The sequence below is a fragment of the Theobroma umbraticum genome, unplaced genomic scaffold (genome assembly GCF_002168275.2).
Source record: "Theobroma umbraticum cultivar Fairchild unplaced genomic scaffold, ASM216827v3 scaffold_95.0, whole genome shotgun sequence".
Lineage (NCBI taxonomy): Eukaryota > Viridiplantae > Streptophyta > Magnoliopsida > Malvales > Malvaceae > Theobroma > Theobroma umbraticum.
The window spans coordinates 5,168,969-5,184,946 of record NW_018397257.1 but is presented as its reverse complement, the minus strand read 5'-3'; the positions used below and the strand labels follow the sequence as shown (position 1 = coordinate 5,184,946).

Sequence of the window (15,978 nt, the reverse complement as noted above, 5' to 3'; positions counted from 1 at the left end):
CGAGGATATAACTGAAAGAAATTCTGATTGGTCTGCTCAAAATTCAATTTAAACAAAAATAGAATCTTTTGATTAACTTCATTTATTAAAAAAATTTCAAATATAAATTAAAATGTTTAATTTAATATAAATTATTTGTGAAAATAATAAGAGAAATTAATTACATTATGTAAATATTAATTTAATTTAATTTTAGGTGTAGACCTAGACCCAACTAGGAGTTTATTCTGAACGTATTTGGCCTTATGTATTATTGTGCTATGTAACTTAATTTGAATCCATCTATGTCTACGCTTATCTTTATTTGAAGATAAATATTCACTTTTGCTATGCTTTTCTTTTACATATTATTTCCTACCTCCTTTTTATTTTGAGCAAATACATAAAAAAACAGATAAATTTTAATGTATGTAGCAAACGTTTATAGTTGTTGCATTATATTGTTGCATAACATAGCCATTCTTACATATAAATATTTTTAGTTTTCAAATAAATTATTAAGTTTATTCTCAATTAATCAAAAAAGTATGTTGACTTTAATTATTATGTCATATAATTACTATTTATTTTGATAAAAAATACAATTAAAGAAAGGTCTTATTAAATATGTTATGCTCACATATCAGTTATAAACATAAATCTTTCTTTTATTTTCTATCATTCTTTTAATTTTTTGATAATTGCGTGTAACTTTGATCCCATATTTGCTGTATGCAATATTCTGTAAAAAAAATTAATAATTTTTTGAACAATTGCATTATTTGAAAATTTTAAAGTTAATGCACTTTTTTACTGTATATAATTTTATGCACAAGTTCACCTTACCCTAACCTCATTCCCTCTCCTCCAAAACTAAACTTGTAATTTATACTCTCCCTATCTCATTTTATTTGTCCCTTATTGACTTTTATGGTCAAATAAATTCAATTTTGTCTATTATTTTTTAAAATATTATATAAAATTAAAATCTAAAAAAATATTTTGAAAGTTTGAAATTAAAAATTTAGAAATCTTATATTAAAAAATTTTATGAATTTATAATTTTATTAAAAATAATGGTCAAAGTTGAATTTGTTTGACCAAAAAAAGTTATTGGGAGGTTTTGAAAATAATACCTGAAGAATTTGATTAATATATGCACAAAAGAAAAAGGAGAAATTTTTATGATGCACTGATGTTTTGAGTTTTTGTCTTTCAATAAAATTATATTTTCAAAATGTCAGAATTTAGTAAGAAATTTATGGAAAGTTTCTATACAATATTGTATATAATATAAAACTTTGTACTTGAGGATTTTAATTTATCAAGAATATAACTTAAAAAGATTCTTATTGGTCAGCTCAAACTTCAGTTTTTAAAAAAAATGGAATGTCTTAGATAACTTCACTTATTCAAAAAATTGAATATATAAATTAAAATGTTTAATTTAATTTAAATTGTTCTTGAAAATAATAAGAGGAATTAATTAAACATATGTACATATTAATTTAATTGAATTTTATTTGTAGGCCTATAGTCAATTATGAGTTTATTCGTATTTGGCATTATATATTATTGTTTCTTATAACTTAATTTGAATCCACCTATATGCCTTTGCTTATCTTTATTTGAAGATTAATATTCAATTTTGCCAAGCTTTTTCTTTTACATATTATATCCTACATCCTTTACATTTTAAACAAATACATAAAGAAAAAAGGTTTTGATATATGTAGCAAAGTTTTATACTTGTTGCATTATATTGTTGCATTATAATGTAACCATTCTTACATTTAAATATTTTTAGTTTTTAAATAAATTATTAATTATCTTCTCAATTAATCAAATAAGCATGTTGACATTAATGATGATGTCATATATTTACTATATATGTTGATAAAAAATAAAATTAAAGAAAAGCCAATATTAAATATATGTGGGGCTCACATATGAGTTATAAACATAAGCCTTTCTTTTATTTCCTATAACTTTTTTAGTTTTTTTAATAATTGCGTATAACTTTGGTTCCTCATTTGATATATGCAATATTTTGTAAAAGAAATTCATAACTTCTTTTAACAATTGCATTATTTGAAATATTTAAATTTAGTGCACCTTTTTGCTGTATATAATTTTGTCCAAAAGTTCACCTTACCCTTCTCTTATTCTCTTTCCTCCAAGACTAAACTTTTAACTTGATCATAATTTGTACTCTCCATCTCATTTTATTTTTTTTAAGGAAAAAAACTTTTATTATATTCTTATAATGCGAGGTATGCATGGTCCCAATACATCATGAAATAACAAATCTTTAACATTCCTAAGAGGGCTTGCGTAGGTTACAAATTTCTCCTTAATTGAAAAACCATTATTAACCATAAAATCTGTAGCTCCATTCCCTTCCCTATAAACATGTCTTGGGACCACTGACCAGTGACGTTGTAGAAGATGATGAATAGCATGGACTAAATCTGAATTAACTCGGGATGTGACAACGTAGACTTGATAGCTGGGACAACTATTTTATTGGCAATTTGCCCCTTTGCAGATCAACCTTTCTAAATCCCAAGCCCCATGCTAGCAACAAGCCTTTATAGACCACCTCATAGTTCTGCCTTGTATGCCGTACATTTTCCAAGTTTGAGGGAGAAGCCACCTTTCCAATTGCCATGAGTATCTCGAATTATCCCTCCAGTAACTGCCTTATCTAGTGATGCACCATTAACGTTAAGAGCGATCCAATTGGGAATCTGCCATCCAATTAATCGGTCTTCACTAGCCAAAGAAACTGAACTATTATTCAGTATGTTAGTTGAACAGACTGTATGCATGTCTATTGCCAACTGTGTATTAGATTCAGATAACCTTCTATTGGAACCCACTTTTCTTCTAAGATGAAAGAGTTCCTCCACTTCCATATAAACCAACAAGTGACTCCAAATAAAATATTCCATGGTATATTATTTACCAGAATATTGGTACTATTCAAATTTAAAGATAGCCAATCTAACAAAGTAGATTCAAAGAATGTACCTTGAAGATTCTGTGGTAGGAGTCTGGCCCAGAGTGAAGTAATTGAGGGACAATCTCGTAACACATGCAGTGTTGACTCTGCATCCAATTGAGAGAATGAGCAAACAGGACCATGGGCAATATGTCTTCAAACCCATTCTTTGCTTGTAAGTAGCTTTTCATGTAGGCAAAGAAAGAGAAACGTACGGATTCTCTCTGGACCATTCCATTTCCTAGCTAGATTACATAAACTACTATTATGATGGATCACATCTGCCATCTCTCTTGGGGAGACATATGTTGAAGGTACTGTAAATAAACACGAAGAGGAAGCTATTCAGAAGGGCTTATCCGGTTCTAAAATGGATGTAAGAGGGAGGGTTTCGGTAAGAAGATTGAATTCTTCTATTGATAGCAAATTAACCACACGATTAAAATCCCATTCACCATTCGAGAGGATGAATTCTCTAACACTACTATTGTCTTCCACCATTTTCCCTATCGTCATTGCAGCGGAAGCTAAAGAGTAATCACAAACCCATTTGTCAAACCAAAATCTCATCGTAATTCCATCGCCAATAGCCCTCCGAATATTGGTTTTAAATTTAACCCAAAGCTTACTGATAGATTCCCAGATTGCATTTGTGCCTTACCACTTTCACCCATAAAGCATCAGTCTTAGAGACTAAGCTCCAACAAGCTTTAGTAAAAAAGCGTTATTCATCTTTCTCATGCAACGTGTACCCAATCCTCCCTCATCTTTGGGGCGACAAATGCCTTGCCATTTCATCGAATGAATTTTATGGGGAGTAGTATCACCACCCCAAAGCAAGTTGCGGCATAACTTCTCGATTTTTCTGCATGTTCTTTTAGGAAGAGCAACTGTTTGCATGGCATAATACGGACTGTTGAGAGCACCGACTTCGCCAATGCGAGTCTACCTGCAAACTAGAGGGCAGAAGCTTTCCATGAACTCAGTCTAGTGCAAATCTTTTCTTCCAAGTATTAAACAAGGAATATTCTTTTCGTCCATGTAGAAATGGGACACCCAATTATTTTCCCAGATTATCTGAGTAAGTGAAACCTCAATAATCTGAGAGGGCGTTAATAATCTCCAACTTGACATTTTTCGAACAGTAGAATGAAGACTTCTCCACACTTACCTTCTTAGCAGAACATATGCAGAAATCATCCAATACGCCTTTAATTACCTCCATCTGGGAAACTGAAGCTTCAGCAAATCAAATCAGATCATCTGCAAAGAATAGATGAATTAAGGGAGGTCCACCTCTACTCAATGGAATGGGCTTCTATTGTTCTTGTGATAATGGAGCTTGGATACCATAAGCTAGCCGTTCCATACACAGTACAAAAAGATATGGAGACAACGGATCTCGTTGTCTAACCTCCTATTTGGAAAGAATTTTCAGAAAGAGAACCATTCCATAAAATATGTGAAGAACAACTTCTCCAACTCCGAATGATAATATAAATAATACACTCATGGATTTTAGCATTCAATAGTCTGTCATAAATGAATTCCCACGTCAACCTATCATAAGCTTTCTCCATGTCTATTTTAATCATCATCCACCCAGTTTTTCCCTGTTTCTTCCGAAAGGAATGCATAACCTCTTGACTGGCAATAATATTATCAATTATTTATCTACCAAGAATGAAGCTGGCTTGATTTTCTGCAACTGAGTGACTTATAAAAGGCTTCAGTCAGTTGGTGATGACTTTCATCAAAACTTTAGAAACAATTGGAAGTAAGCTAATTGGGTGAAATTGGGAAGCTCACTCAGGAGATTGGACTTTGGGGATTAAAGCAATAATGGATTTGCATAGGTCATCTCCCACCTCCACTCCATTGAACACTTCTTGGATATATCTACCTAAATCCTTTCCCACATTATTCCCCTGGGAGTGGAACTGAAAAAATAGACTTTTATGATTAAATGAATTCACTTTTGACCATTATTTTTTACTACATTATATAAAATTAAAATCTCAGAAAATTTGTTTAAAAGTTTGAAATTCAAAATTTACAAATCTTATTTTGAAAAATTTTATACATTTATATTTTATTAAAAAAATAGTCAAAGTTGAATTTATTTGACCAAAAAAGTTATTGGGAGGTTTTGAAAATATTATATGAAGAATTTGAACAATTTATGCACAAAAGAATAGGGAGAAATTCTAATGATGCACTGATATTTTGAGTTTTTGTCTTTTAATAAAATTATGTTTTTAAAATGTCGAAGTTTAGTAAAAAATTTATGGAAAATTTTTAAATAAAATTGTATACAATATAAAATTTTGTAGTTGAGGATTTTATTGTTTTGATAAAGTAGTTGAGGATTTTAATTCATCAAGAGTACACCAAGAGGAATGTTTTTGATAATTTTTTTTTAACAATTGTATTATTTGAAATATTTAAATTTAGTGCACTCTAATTTTAACCCTGCCGTCATTCCCTCTCCTCCGGGACTAAACTTTTAACTGGATCATAATTTATTCTCTCTATCTCATTTTATTTGTCCCTTATTGACATTTATGATCAAATAAATTTAATTTTTACCATTATTTTTTAAAACATTATATAAAATTAAAATCTCAAAAAATATGTCTAAAAGTTTGAAGTTCAAAATTTGAAAATCTTACTTTAAAAAATTTTATAAATTTATACTTTTATTAAAAATAATGATTAAAGTTGAATTTGTTCAAAAAAAAAATGTTACTGTGAGGTTTAGAAAATAATACCTAAAGAATTTTTTATCAATACATGCACGAAAGAATATGGAGGAATTCTAATATGATGCGCTAATGTTTTGAGTTCTTGTCTTTCAAAAAAATTATGTTGTCAAATTGTTAAGAGTAAGAAATTAATGGAAAATTTTTATATAATATTTTATATAATATAAAACATTGGCAGTGTTTAGTATCAAGGCTGTACATCCACATTTCCTGTAATGTATTTAATTAAATTACATTATAACATTATTTTGAAACAAGTCAATATAATATAAGATTGCAATATAATCATATTACAACTAATAAATGTAATGTAAATATATTGAAAAACTAACACAATCTCAAATTACAACTTATTATGCAATGTTATCAAACTTAATTTGACATTTTTACCCTTTTTCAATTATTAAAATTCTAAAACTTAATTTTTATCACTTTAAAAAATTTAAAAAAATTAGAAATATTTTTAATATTTTGAACATAAAAATAATTTTTTTATTTTTAGAAATTCTGAAAAAATTTAAGAAAATCAAAAGAAATTTTTAATTTTTAAAAATTCTAAAACAATAAAAAATAGAAATAATTTTTATTTTGAAGAAATTATAAAAGATTAGGAAATCCATAAAATAAAGAATATATTTACAATTTTTGAAAAAATAGAAAATATTATTTTTTACACTCATAATTTTTTTAAATAAAAAATCTCTGTAATTTTTAAAAAATATATTTAGAATTTCTTCTTTGTAATTTTAATAAACTTTTAAAAATAAAAAATATTTCTTTTTTACTTTCATTTTAAAAAAAAAAAATCTCTTTTGGTTTGTTATACTTTTGGTTTTCTCTAAGAAGAATTATTTCCATTTTTAATATTTTTGGAATATGTCAAAATAATAATAACAACAATATATTTTAAAATTTTCAAAATTGCTAACAAATAAAAAGTTATTTTTAATTAATATTAAGATGGATTTGCTTGATGCTTGGTTATTTATTGGAAAACTTATTTAAAAGATGATATCATATAAAAATTTAGATTAGAAAAAACATATAAATGCATTAAGTTGCATTTTAATACATAAAGGTAATTCTAGAAAGTAACATTTCATTCACAGTAAAATACTTATAAACCAAACGCTATAATGTTATCTTTTCAACATTTTAATTATATTTTCCTTAAAATGACAAACATTACAATGTTATTTTATTATCATATTTCATGCAATGTGATTGCATTGTAAGGCATCAAACGTAATTTTTATATTTAAAAATTTTAATTCATCGAGAATATAACTTTAAAAAATTCTTATTGATGAGTTCAAATTTTAATTTAAACAAAAGTGGAATGTTTTGAATAACTTAGTTATTCAAAAAATCATGTATATAAATTAAAATATTTAATTAATTTAAAATTATTCATAAAAATAATAAGAGAAATTAATTAAATATTATGTACGTATTATATTATTTGGGGACAGAGAATTCTAACCTACTCAAACATGCACCAATGCTCGAGTATATACTATTTTATTATATAATAATATAAATAGTTACTATTTACAAAGTTTTACATCATTTTTGGCTATCATTACCATTACATCAATAAAACTCAGGCTTGATTTAACGGAGGAAGGTTCAAATCTTTGCTCAACTCTTATACCTGCTATATGTGCAAAAAAGCATATGTAAATATTATCTTTGCACAATTTTGCAAGATTACTTTACTTAATTAGAATTATAATTATAATTTACATTTTGATAACCTAATTTTTTGAAAATTTTTTATTTTGTTCACTAACATTTATAAGTATTATTATCATAATTACTCAATTGTTAAAAGATAATAAACTTTTCACCTGACATTCTATGTTATCAATCCACGTCAATTGTTGTACCATGTGATAAAAATAATAAAAATAATAAATTCCTTTTTAAATTTTTTTTTCATTGTCACATAACAAAGCAATTAACATGGATGGTAACGTGAAATTTCAAGTGGAAGGGTTGTTATCTTTTAATGGTTAAGTACAAAAACAATAATAGTTATAAATATTGATAACCCAAATGTTATTTTTCAAAATTGGATTATTAAAAAAATTTAAAAATTTAAGAAACCAAAAAGGGTTTTTTTTGCCTACGTGGATGGTGAAGAATCATTGAAAAACTAGACTATAATTAAGAAATATTAACCTAATTTAGTTGTCTCGATAAGGATGAAAATAATATCATCTCGAATTATGAAAGGTTTGTTTCGCATAAAAAAAAATTTACAGAATTGACTTGTTAATTTACATCTACAATTCTGTATAATAACATTATAAAGAAATATTTCCCATTATATGATTGATAAAGGTTTTTTTAATTTGTCATTTTATTTCAAGTAACAATATATATAAATATCTTTCAACAATATGTTGCCCCTGCTCACTGCAATCCCTGGATTCGTCCCTGCAAGCAAACCCTTCAATTATATCATTTAAAAGCTTAACCTGACATTGATAAAACAATAACAGAGTAGTAGACAGCAATTAACTAGTGAGTAACTGCCCTATGAAAGGATAAAGGAAACTCAGAACAGGCCATGACCCAAATTATACACTTGAGTAACACTCGAAGCAGCCTTCATTTCATTGGCTTCATTGTTAACACCTCCGCCAATACCATTTGCTGCCAAAAACTGCCAGCAGTTGGACTCAACCAACACCTTGTGGGCTTGGTTTTTGACATTCCTGTTTAGCTCCTCAAGCGCAATTCTCAACTGTTTTAGCTCATTCAATCCAAGTTCGTCGATCGGGGCTTGCCACCAGCATTGCCGCCGCCCAGCTTCCCTTATCTCCTCAAGTGCTTCTCCCTTCCTTTTCTGGACTTCTAACATCTCTAGCAGTCGAGTTAATTGTACATTAAGCCCCTGGATATTAGCATTTCGATGAGCTTCAACAAGGCTATGCGTATTAGAGACATGAAGAGAGGGGCTTCGAGTGAGGAACCGATCAATGGTGGACTCAACCTGAGGGTGGCCGAAAGAGAAGACCTTGCCTGCAGGGGAGAAGACTATGATCGCAACATCGACCCCGCAAAGTGTGCAAAGTTCACTAGCCTTCTTAAAGAGCCCGGTACGACGTTTAGAGAAAGTTACTTGAAGATTGTTCTTCTTTGCTATCTTCTTCATCGCGATCTTTTGGCGACCCTGAATTTGATTCTTCTGCACCATGGTGATAAACAAGTGTCAAAGGAATCAGAGATATGTACCAACACACTGCAGGTCACCTGGATATGAAGTTGTTTAGGCTTGGGAGGAAGTATGGGGTACATATAACGAGCTGCTCCATTTTATATTACTATCCAAGTTAATTTTTGTCCTAAGCTAGCTGGTTTAATTTCCTACATTTGTTTCTCGTATTAATCCATGATTTGGAGGTTATCAAAATGGATTATAGCTAGTCTTGAAGTGGAATTACAATTAAAGCTTATTATGTATTGGTTGGCATACTATAAAGAAGAAAACCGTTTTACTCTTTTTACCTTAAAATTAAGCAGATTCATGGGCTTTTACTTGCTAACTGTTCCCAATAAGTATATCACAATCAACCTTTTGCTTACTTCTCCAGAACCCATCTTTAAAGATTTCATTGATTGAGGAAAGCATGGATATTTCTAGATTTTATTCCCTCGTATATTTTATATTTACCATCCAAGTAAATTATTGTCTTATTTAATCCCGGATTTTGGAGGTTATCAGAATCGTAGCCTTCATGTTAGAATTACTGTGGAACTAATTAACTTTTGGTTGGCATTATGAGAAACCTATTTGTCAATTTCTTATGAGCTTTTAGTTTTAACAGTTTCCAATTATCGTACCATAATTAGCTTTTATTATATATCCTTCAAAACCCTTTAATAAACTTATTTATTGCAAACAATATGGTTGATGATCCATCCTTTGCTGCTGCCCCCACTTCAAGGAAAGAAAATAAGCCTAAGGTTCCATTGGAGTGTCTTCCTACAGGTTGGCTCAAGTTCAACACAAACAGAGCGGCTAGGGGTTGTCCATGGCTTCTTGGAATTGGAAGAATACTACGGGGATGACAATGGTGTTGTCAAGCTTGTTTTTTACAAGAAAACTAGATGGGGTGATGCTAACCTCACTGAAGTTCTAGCTGTGAGAGAGGCCACAATTCTATTTGCAGTCTCCTTGTGGGTGAACTTTAATAGCATCATCATCGAATCTAACTCCAAAAACATTGTGTCTTGGGTATCCACAATCCTAATATAGCCCCATGGGCGACTGCGACAACTTATTCTTCAGATTTGCTCAATCAAAAACAGAGTGGCTAGCAGTGGGTAGATTAGGAATATCTTAAGGTCAAGTAATGAGGCTGCAAACGGCCTTGCTAAATCAGAGGTTGACAGAATTCATGATCTTCTACGTCTCTACCCTTAACTATTTTGGATGGTGCCCTCTCTTTGTCTGCTACTACTTGTTGGTGGTTCTTAGATGCATGTCTCTATGACAAAGAGCTTTCCTTGGGCTCTTGTGCTTTTGAAAAGGCACGGACTACCCTTAGGAATGCCATGAACTTTATGACTTGCAAGAGGATGAAACATTCATAGCGTTTATGTTTCTCTCTCTTACTTAGGGCTATGCCTCTTTTTGCTTGTCAACTCTCTTGTATAAGACTTAGGTTTTTGTTGGCTAATTTTGTACACCAATTCCAAAGTAGGATCCTAGGTTGATTTTTGCCAAATTTCCTCTCCTTTTGTGTACATGGGTTTTTCCTTTTTAATATGAATACAGTTCATAATTAATCTTTAAAAAAATAAAATAAAAGCCAAGAGCTCCAGCAAATTGGCTATGCTTAAAACATTAATGGACAAGCACTTCCACTGCATGGATTATGAGTTCGGATAACTTGGATATTGAATTGGAGTGGCCAAATCAAACTAAATACTGTCAAACTTATGAAAGGAGGAGCCCTTTGTTGCCGATACTATTTTGATCAAATCCTCCATATAGGCCTACTTTCGTTGCATATTATCTTTGCAAACAGTGTCCTATACAATCAACAAGACAAAAATTGAGACTTATTACATAGTGAAGTTTCTGATGAGAGATGCTAAAGGATGAGATTGGACTTGGAGTTTGTGAATCACCAACTGACAATACTCGTCTCTTCTTTCAATTGTGAGTATTTTGCTAAAATTTTGAAATGAGTTTAAGGAAATGTTATCTTTTTTTTTTTTGGAAAGCATCATTTTATTGATAGTTTGAGTAAGTTGTACAAAAGAAAGTATGGGAGCAAAAACATTTATCAAATACCCAATTCCCCAACTCTAGTATCTGTACAAAAACAAGGCATCCAAAGCAGTAAAACCCACAAAATACCTGGGACAACTTAAATAGATGGGGGAAATAAGAACAAGGGGCAAAAAACGTAAAACGAAGCACCTAGAACAGTAATAAGCAGATACTCAATAGCATACAATTACTTGTCATCATCCAATTGGTGGGGAAGATTAACTTGGTTAGTGTTGCTTGAGCCGACCTCCTCATCATGTAGGGCACCACTGCTAATCCAAAGAAAGGCTGAAAGTCTAAACACACCGTCCTTTGCCAACAAATTAGCCAAATCATTAGAAGAGCGAGGAATGTGTGTAATACACCATCTATTAATTTTGTTGAGGATGAACAAGGTTCGAACAACTAAAGGTCGCAGTCTCCATGGCATATAATTTGGATTAGATAACCATTTGACAACATTGCGATTATCGCATTCCAGAATAAGAATGCGAGAGGAGCACCACTTGGACACTGCATAAATAATAGTAGCCTTTGACTGCGAGAAGTTTAGCAGTGGTAGAGTCTGTAACACTAATGGCTTTAGAGAACATGGCAAGAACATCACCGGCTTCATTCCGTAAGACACCACCTATGCTAGAGTCACTGGACAGCCTCTCAAGGATCTGTCCGCATTGGATTTGGGACACCCAACTCTTGGTCTTGACCATGGAACAGAAATTTTACTTTCATTGATCAAGGTAGGGATGAAGCATTCATTTACGGATCTAGTGAAATCAATAATGGGAACAAGAAGGTTGGGCCATTTCGCATGCATCTACCAAGCCACCCTAATTTTCAATAGCTCAAAAATATGCTCTCCGTTCCAAATCTTGCCATTGAAAATGACATCATTGCTATAAGTCTTGACGGCCCAAAAAATTGCATACCACACCATTTTCCACACCAACCCATTACTAACAGAAGAGGCAATGTTGAACCAAGATAAAAAACATATCAAAGGGTCGTCATGAACCACCCACTGAATATTCCATAAACAGCACTATTGCTGCCACAATAATCAAGATTTAGGATCGTTAAAAAAGAGATAGCTCACCATTTCAAGACTATTGCGTCATAGCAAGCAAATGGTAGCCTTCTGGGTGATGATACCCATACTTACCAAAGCCTCTTTAATCGTTAATCTACTTCTTAAAATCTACTAACAAAGGATCTCAATCTTGGGATGAGCAAGTCCTGACCACACTAGTTTGCAATAAGTGGCTGAAGAAGTGTTAGAGAAGACTTGCCGATAAAAAGAGTGGGAGGAGTAGTTACCACTTGAGTGCCCTTTCCATATTAATTTGTCTTAGAAGTCCTTACTGATAACACAATTATGAATAAGCTGATCAAAACTATCTCATTGTTCCCTTTCCTAATAGAAGACCTCTAGACAAAGTTCGATGTTTCAAGACTAGTCACTTCCATTCCAGCTGCTGAAATCGTCGACATAGCTTGACTTTTTCACTGCCAGCACATAGATCCTTGGGAAAGTAGTTCGTAAATTAAAGCTGCCAACCCAATCATCATCTTGAAAGCGAATTCAATTACCACAGCCTAAGGATAGACCCATAATGTTAGTTAGAATGTAGCTGTAATCACAATTCCCATGAAGGGGCTTGGTGATGTTCTTTCAAATACCAAAAACTTTAAAAGGATTACCCAAGCTTGGCATGATTAATCTATGATCCAGACTGGATTTTTCCACATCAACTCACCTTCATAAACTTTCTAGTTCATTCTTGTACCTCCAAAGCCATTTGTTAATAAGCACTCCATTTTTTAGTCTAATGTCTACAAAACCAAGTCCACCAAGATCCCCAAAAGTACAAATGGCATCCCAGCTGATGTGATGAAGCTTACGTGCTACGTTGGGATCTCCCCAAAGAAACCTTTTGAAGATTTTTTTGATGTCCGTCCAAATCTTAACTGGCATCTAGAACAAAGATATATAAAAAATAGGAAGACTGCTTAAGACAGATTTCAACACAGTGAGGCGACCCTTATACAAAGAGTTTTGGCCTTCCAAGAGGATAGGCGAGACTCCAATTTTTTGATAATCGGCTACCATATGCTGGTGGAGCTTGAAACAACATTTAGTGGCAATCCAAGGTATGTCATAGGTAGTTTCCAAACTTCGTATTTCATCATTTTAGCCCATGAGACAACTAAAGACTGATTAATGCCCACTCCATAAGGGCAACTCTTACTGAAGTTGATCTTAAGGCCCGAAACCACCTCTGAATAGAAAACGAAAGCCCACATCTCCACACTGAATCATGGGTTTTCCTCGTTAGCCAATGCCACAAAGGTGCTGACCATCTCATTATCGGAGGATTCAAATATCATCCCTACTTCTTTGCCAACCATAAAAGATTCTTCTGCTTCTTTGAGAATAGTTGCATTGTGACGGGTGATGTTGTTGTTCGTAATAGGCTCCGTGATCACCTCCAAATGATGTCCAGGTTCCTATGCTGAGCAGTTCAGTCCCCTCTTTTCCCTCTACCTTTATGAATGGGTACACGAGATCGATTATTCTAGTAGAAGTCTCTGTGGTCTCCAGTTCTTCAACAGGAGGCTCCACCCATTCTGACTCAAATCACTTGGTTCCATGGATAAGTCAACCACTGAAGTGATTAACTCAAAAGTATCCTCCTTGGCTTTCTTATTAAGACTCTCAATAAACCCATCGGTAGTGTACTTAATGTTGACCTCCATATTTTCCTCTTCTTTAATGTACAAGTGATAAGATTAAAATTCTTCCAAGTTTTCTAGATAAGCCAGGCAAAGAATGAGGTGTTCCTTCGATTGCACCATGAGTTCTTCCTCTCGATCCAATAACTTCCCACCTATTTGCATGAATTCAATGGACCCATCTTGTGATAGACTCCCTTGGCCTATTTCTCATAGTCAATAGTGGGCTTGTTTCCACTATGAGCTTAACAGTATATGGTCCTCTCTGGCTTGGAAGTATTGGAGACTGAGAAGGTGGCCTTGCTTCTAGATAAGGCTTGTTGCTAATCGGGAAAAGACTTCTAAAAGGCGTAGCAGGAAAGGTTGGTGTCTCAATCTTGGGTTTGGTAAAGGCCCTAGGCCTATCTAACTTTGTCTGACAGCTTCTTTGAAATTGAAAATTTGAAAATTCTCGCTGATTGAGATCGCCAGGCGTCACTGTAGTACCGCTGCCCCGACTACCTCCTTGCACATCAGAGACATCCAAAGCAATGCCATTAGAAGAAGATTCAGGCTTACCCACATGCTGATTTGGGTCTTGGTTCGGCGTGGAGAGCTTAAGCATAACCCAGTTACCATTGAACACTATCTCTTTCCAAGCTGGCACTGTTCTCCCGTATTCAAGCATGACAAGCACGCTAGTAGAATCCAGTCCTCGTCGTGTGGATGTAGCTAAGCTAAGCTTGATTACCTTACCTTAAAGACAACCAATCTTCAAGAATGTAACCTCGCACCATAAGTGTGGAGGAATCCTTTCAATGGTAATCCAGACTGGCTGTAGTCCTCTGTCTAAGGAAATGTTATCTTAACAAGAGTATTATAATCTTTGGAAAGAATTTCCATTAACCAAAAAAAAAAACCTTCCGCTACTTCTCTTTTCCAGCTTTGGAGAATTAAACAAGTTACATAAGAAACTACTCCACTTTTATACTTGCACTGTTTCTAATTATGTTGTTGAACCTCCATATATATTACAAGGAACTACTCCTATTTGCTTCGGAATAAAGTTGAAGTAATCCAGCCATCATCTTACTTTTAATCAGACCAGAAAAAAAAATAGATAAAAAATCTCTCCAATCAGTACAATTTTCTTTTTCCCAATTTTATTTTTGACCAGACCAGAAAAGATAGATAAAAAATCTCTCCAATCAATTCAATTCTCTTCTTTTCGATTTGTTCTTGCTGTTTGGCATTGCCTTGTTATATTTCAACTCTTTCTTGTTCTCTTTTTTTACCTCGAGATATAAATGTCAAATTTGATTAATGAATATTCGATGATTTACTACCTTATACATAAATCCCTTTAATTGCTCAATCTAGGAGTTTTAAGAGGGTGGCAAATATAATACAAATAAACATTTTTTATATTTTTTTTGATATTATATTAAATACAGATGTTAATAAAATTAATTTATTTTGATAGCTATAAACTTGGGGAAAAAAAACTCATTGTAACAATGGAAATTGAATTGTGAAAATCAAGAAAGTAAAAAAAATAATTGTGTGAACAAAAAGGACTTAATTATTTAGTGTAACCACCTTTTATACCCTTTATACCTTGTATTATATTACTGATTTTCTAATATTTCTGGTATCTCCGTTTAGCCTCTCTACTAAAAATCTTTTGACTTTTGTGCTGAGGCGGAGAGGAAACTGCTACTATCTGGTTCTGGAGCAAAGTTGAAGTCATCCGGTCATCATTAGCATGTTGAGGTTTTGGCTTTCAGCATTGGCATGTGCACCATGATATTTGCAAGCAAGCAGATCTTCCAACGATTTGGAGAGAGCATCAAGTTCAAGGGCTGTGAGTGACTATTTGAAAGAAATCCAAAGCCACTCGCAATGTTTAAAAATGGAAAGAAGGCTGCTATCGGCATCTTTCTAAAGAGAAAACACAAGCAGCATGTAAAAGTAATAAAAAGTAGTCAGTAATATGCTTGGGGGGTGTGGTGGCATGCAAGTCTTATAATACCGATGTAGTTGTACAGCATTTTCTAACTTAAAAGTGTCATTTACATCTTTTAAGACTGTATGAGCATAATGACCCAAGGAAAAGGACTAGAGGTAAACTAAAAAGAACTTGTCAAACCTCCTTGTAGCACTAGCTATTATTTTATTTGACCATGTTCTGAGCTTAACACAGTGCGGCAAATTTAACTGTTGAAAAA

The 15,978-nt window shown here is 32.5% G+C and overlaps 1 pseudogene; it reads right to left on the bottom strand.

The window, feature by feature from the left end:
• Positions 1 to 8,311: 8,311 nt before the first annotated feature.
• On the bottom strand, positions 8,312 to 8,953 carry LOC110412898 (agamous-like MADS-box protein AGL62 pseudogene; annotated as a pseudogene).
• Positions 8,954 to 15,978: the final 7,025 nt, after the last annotated feature.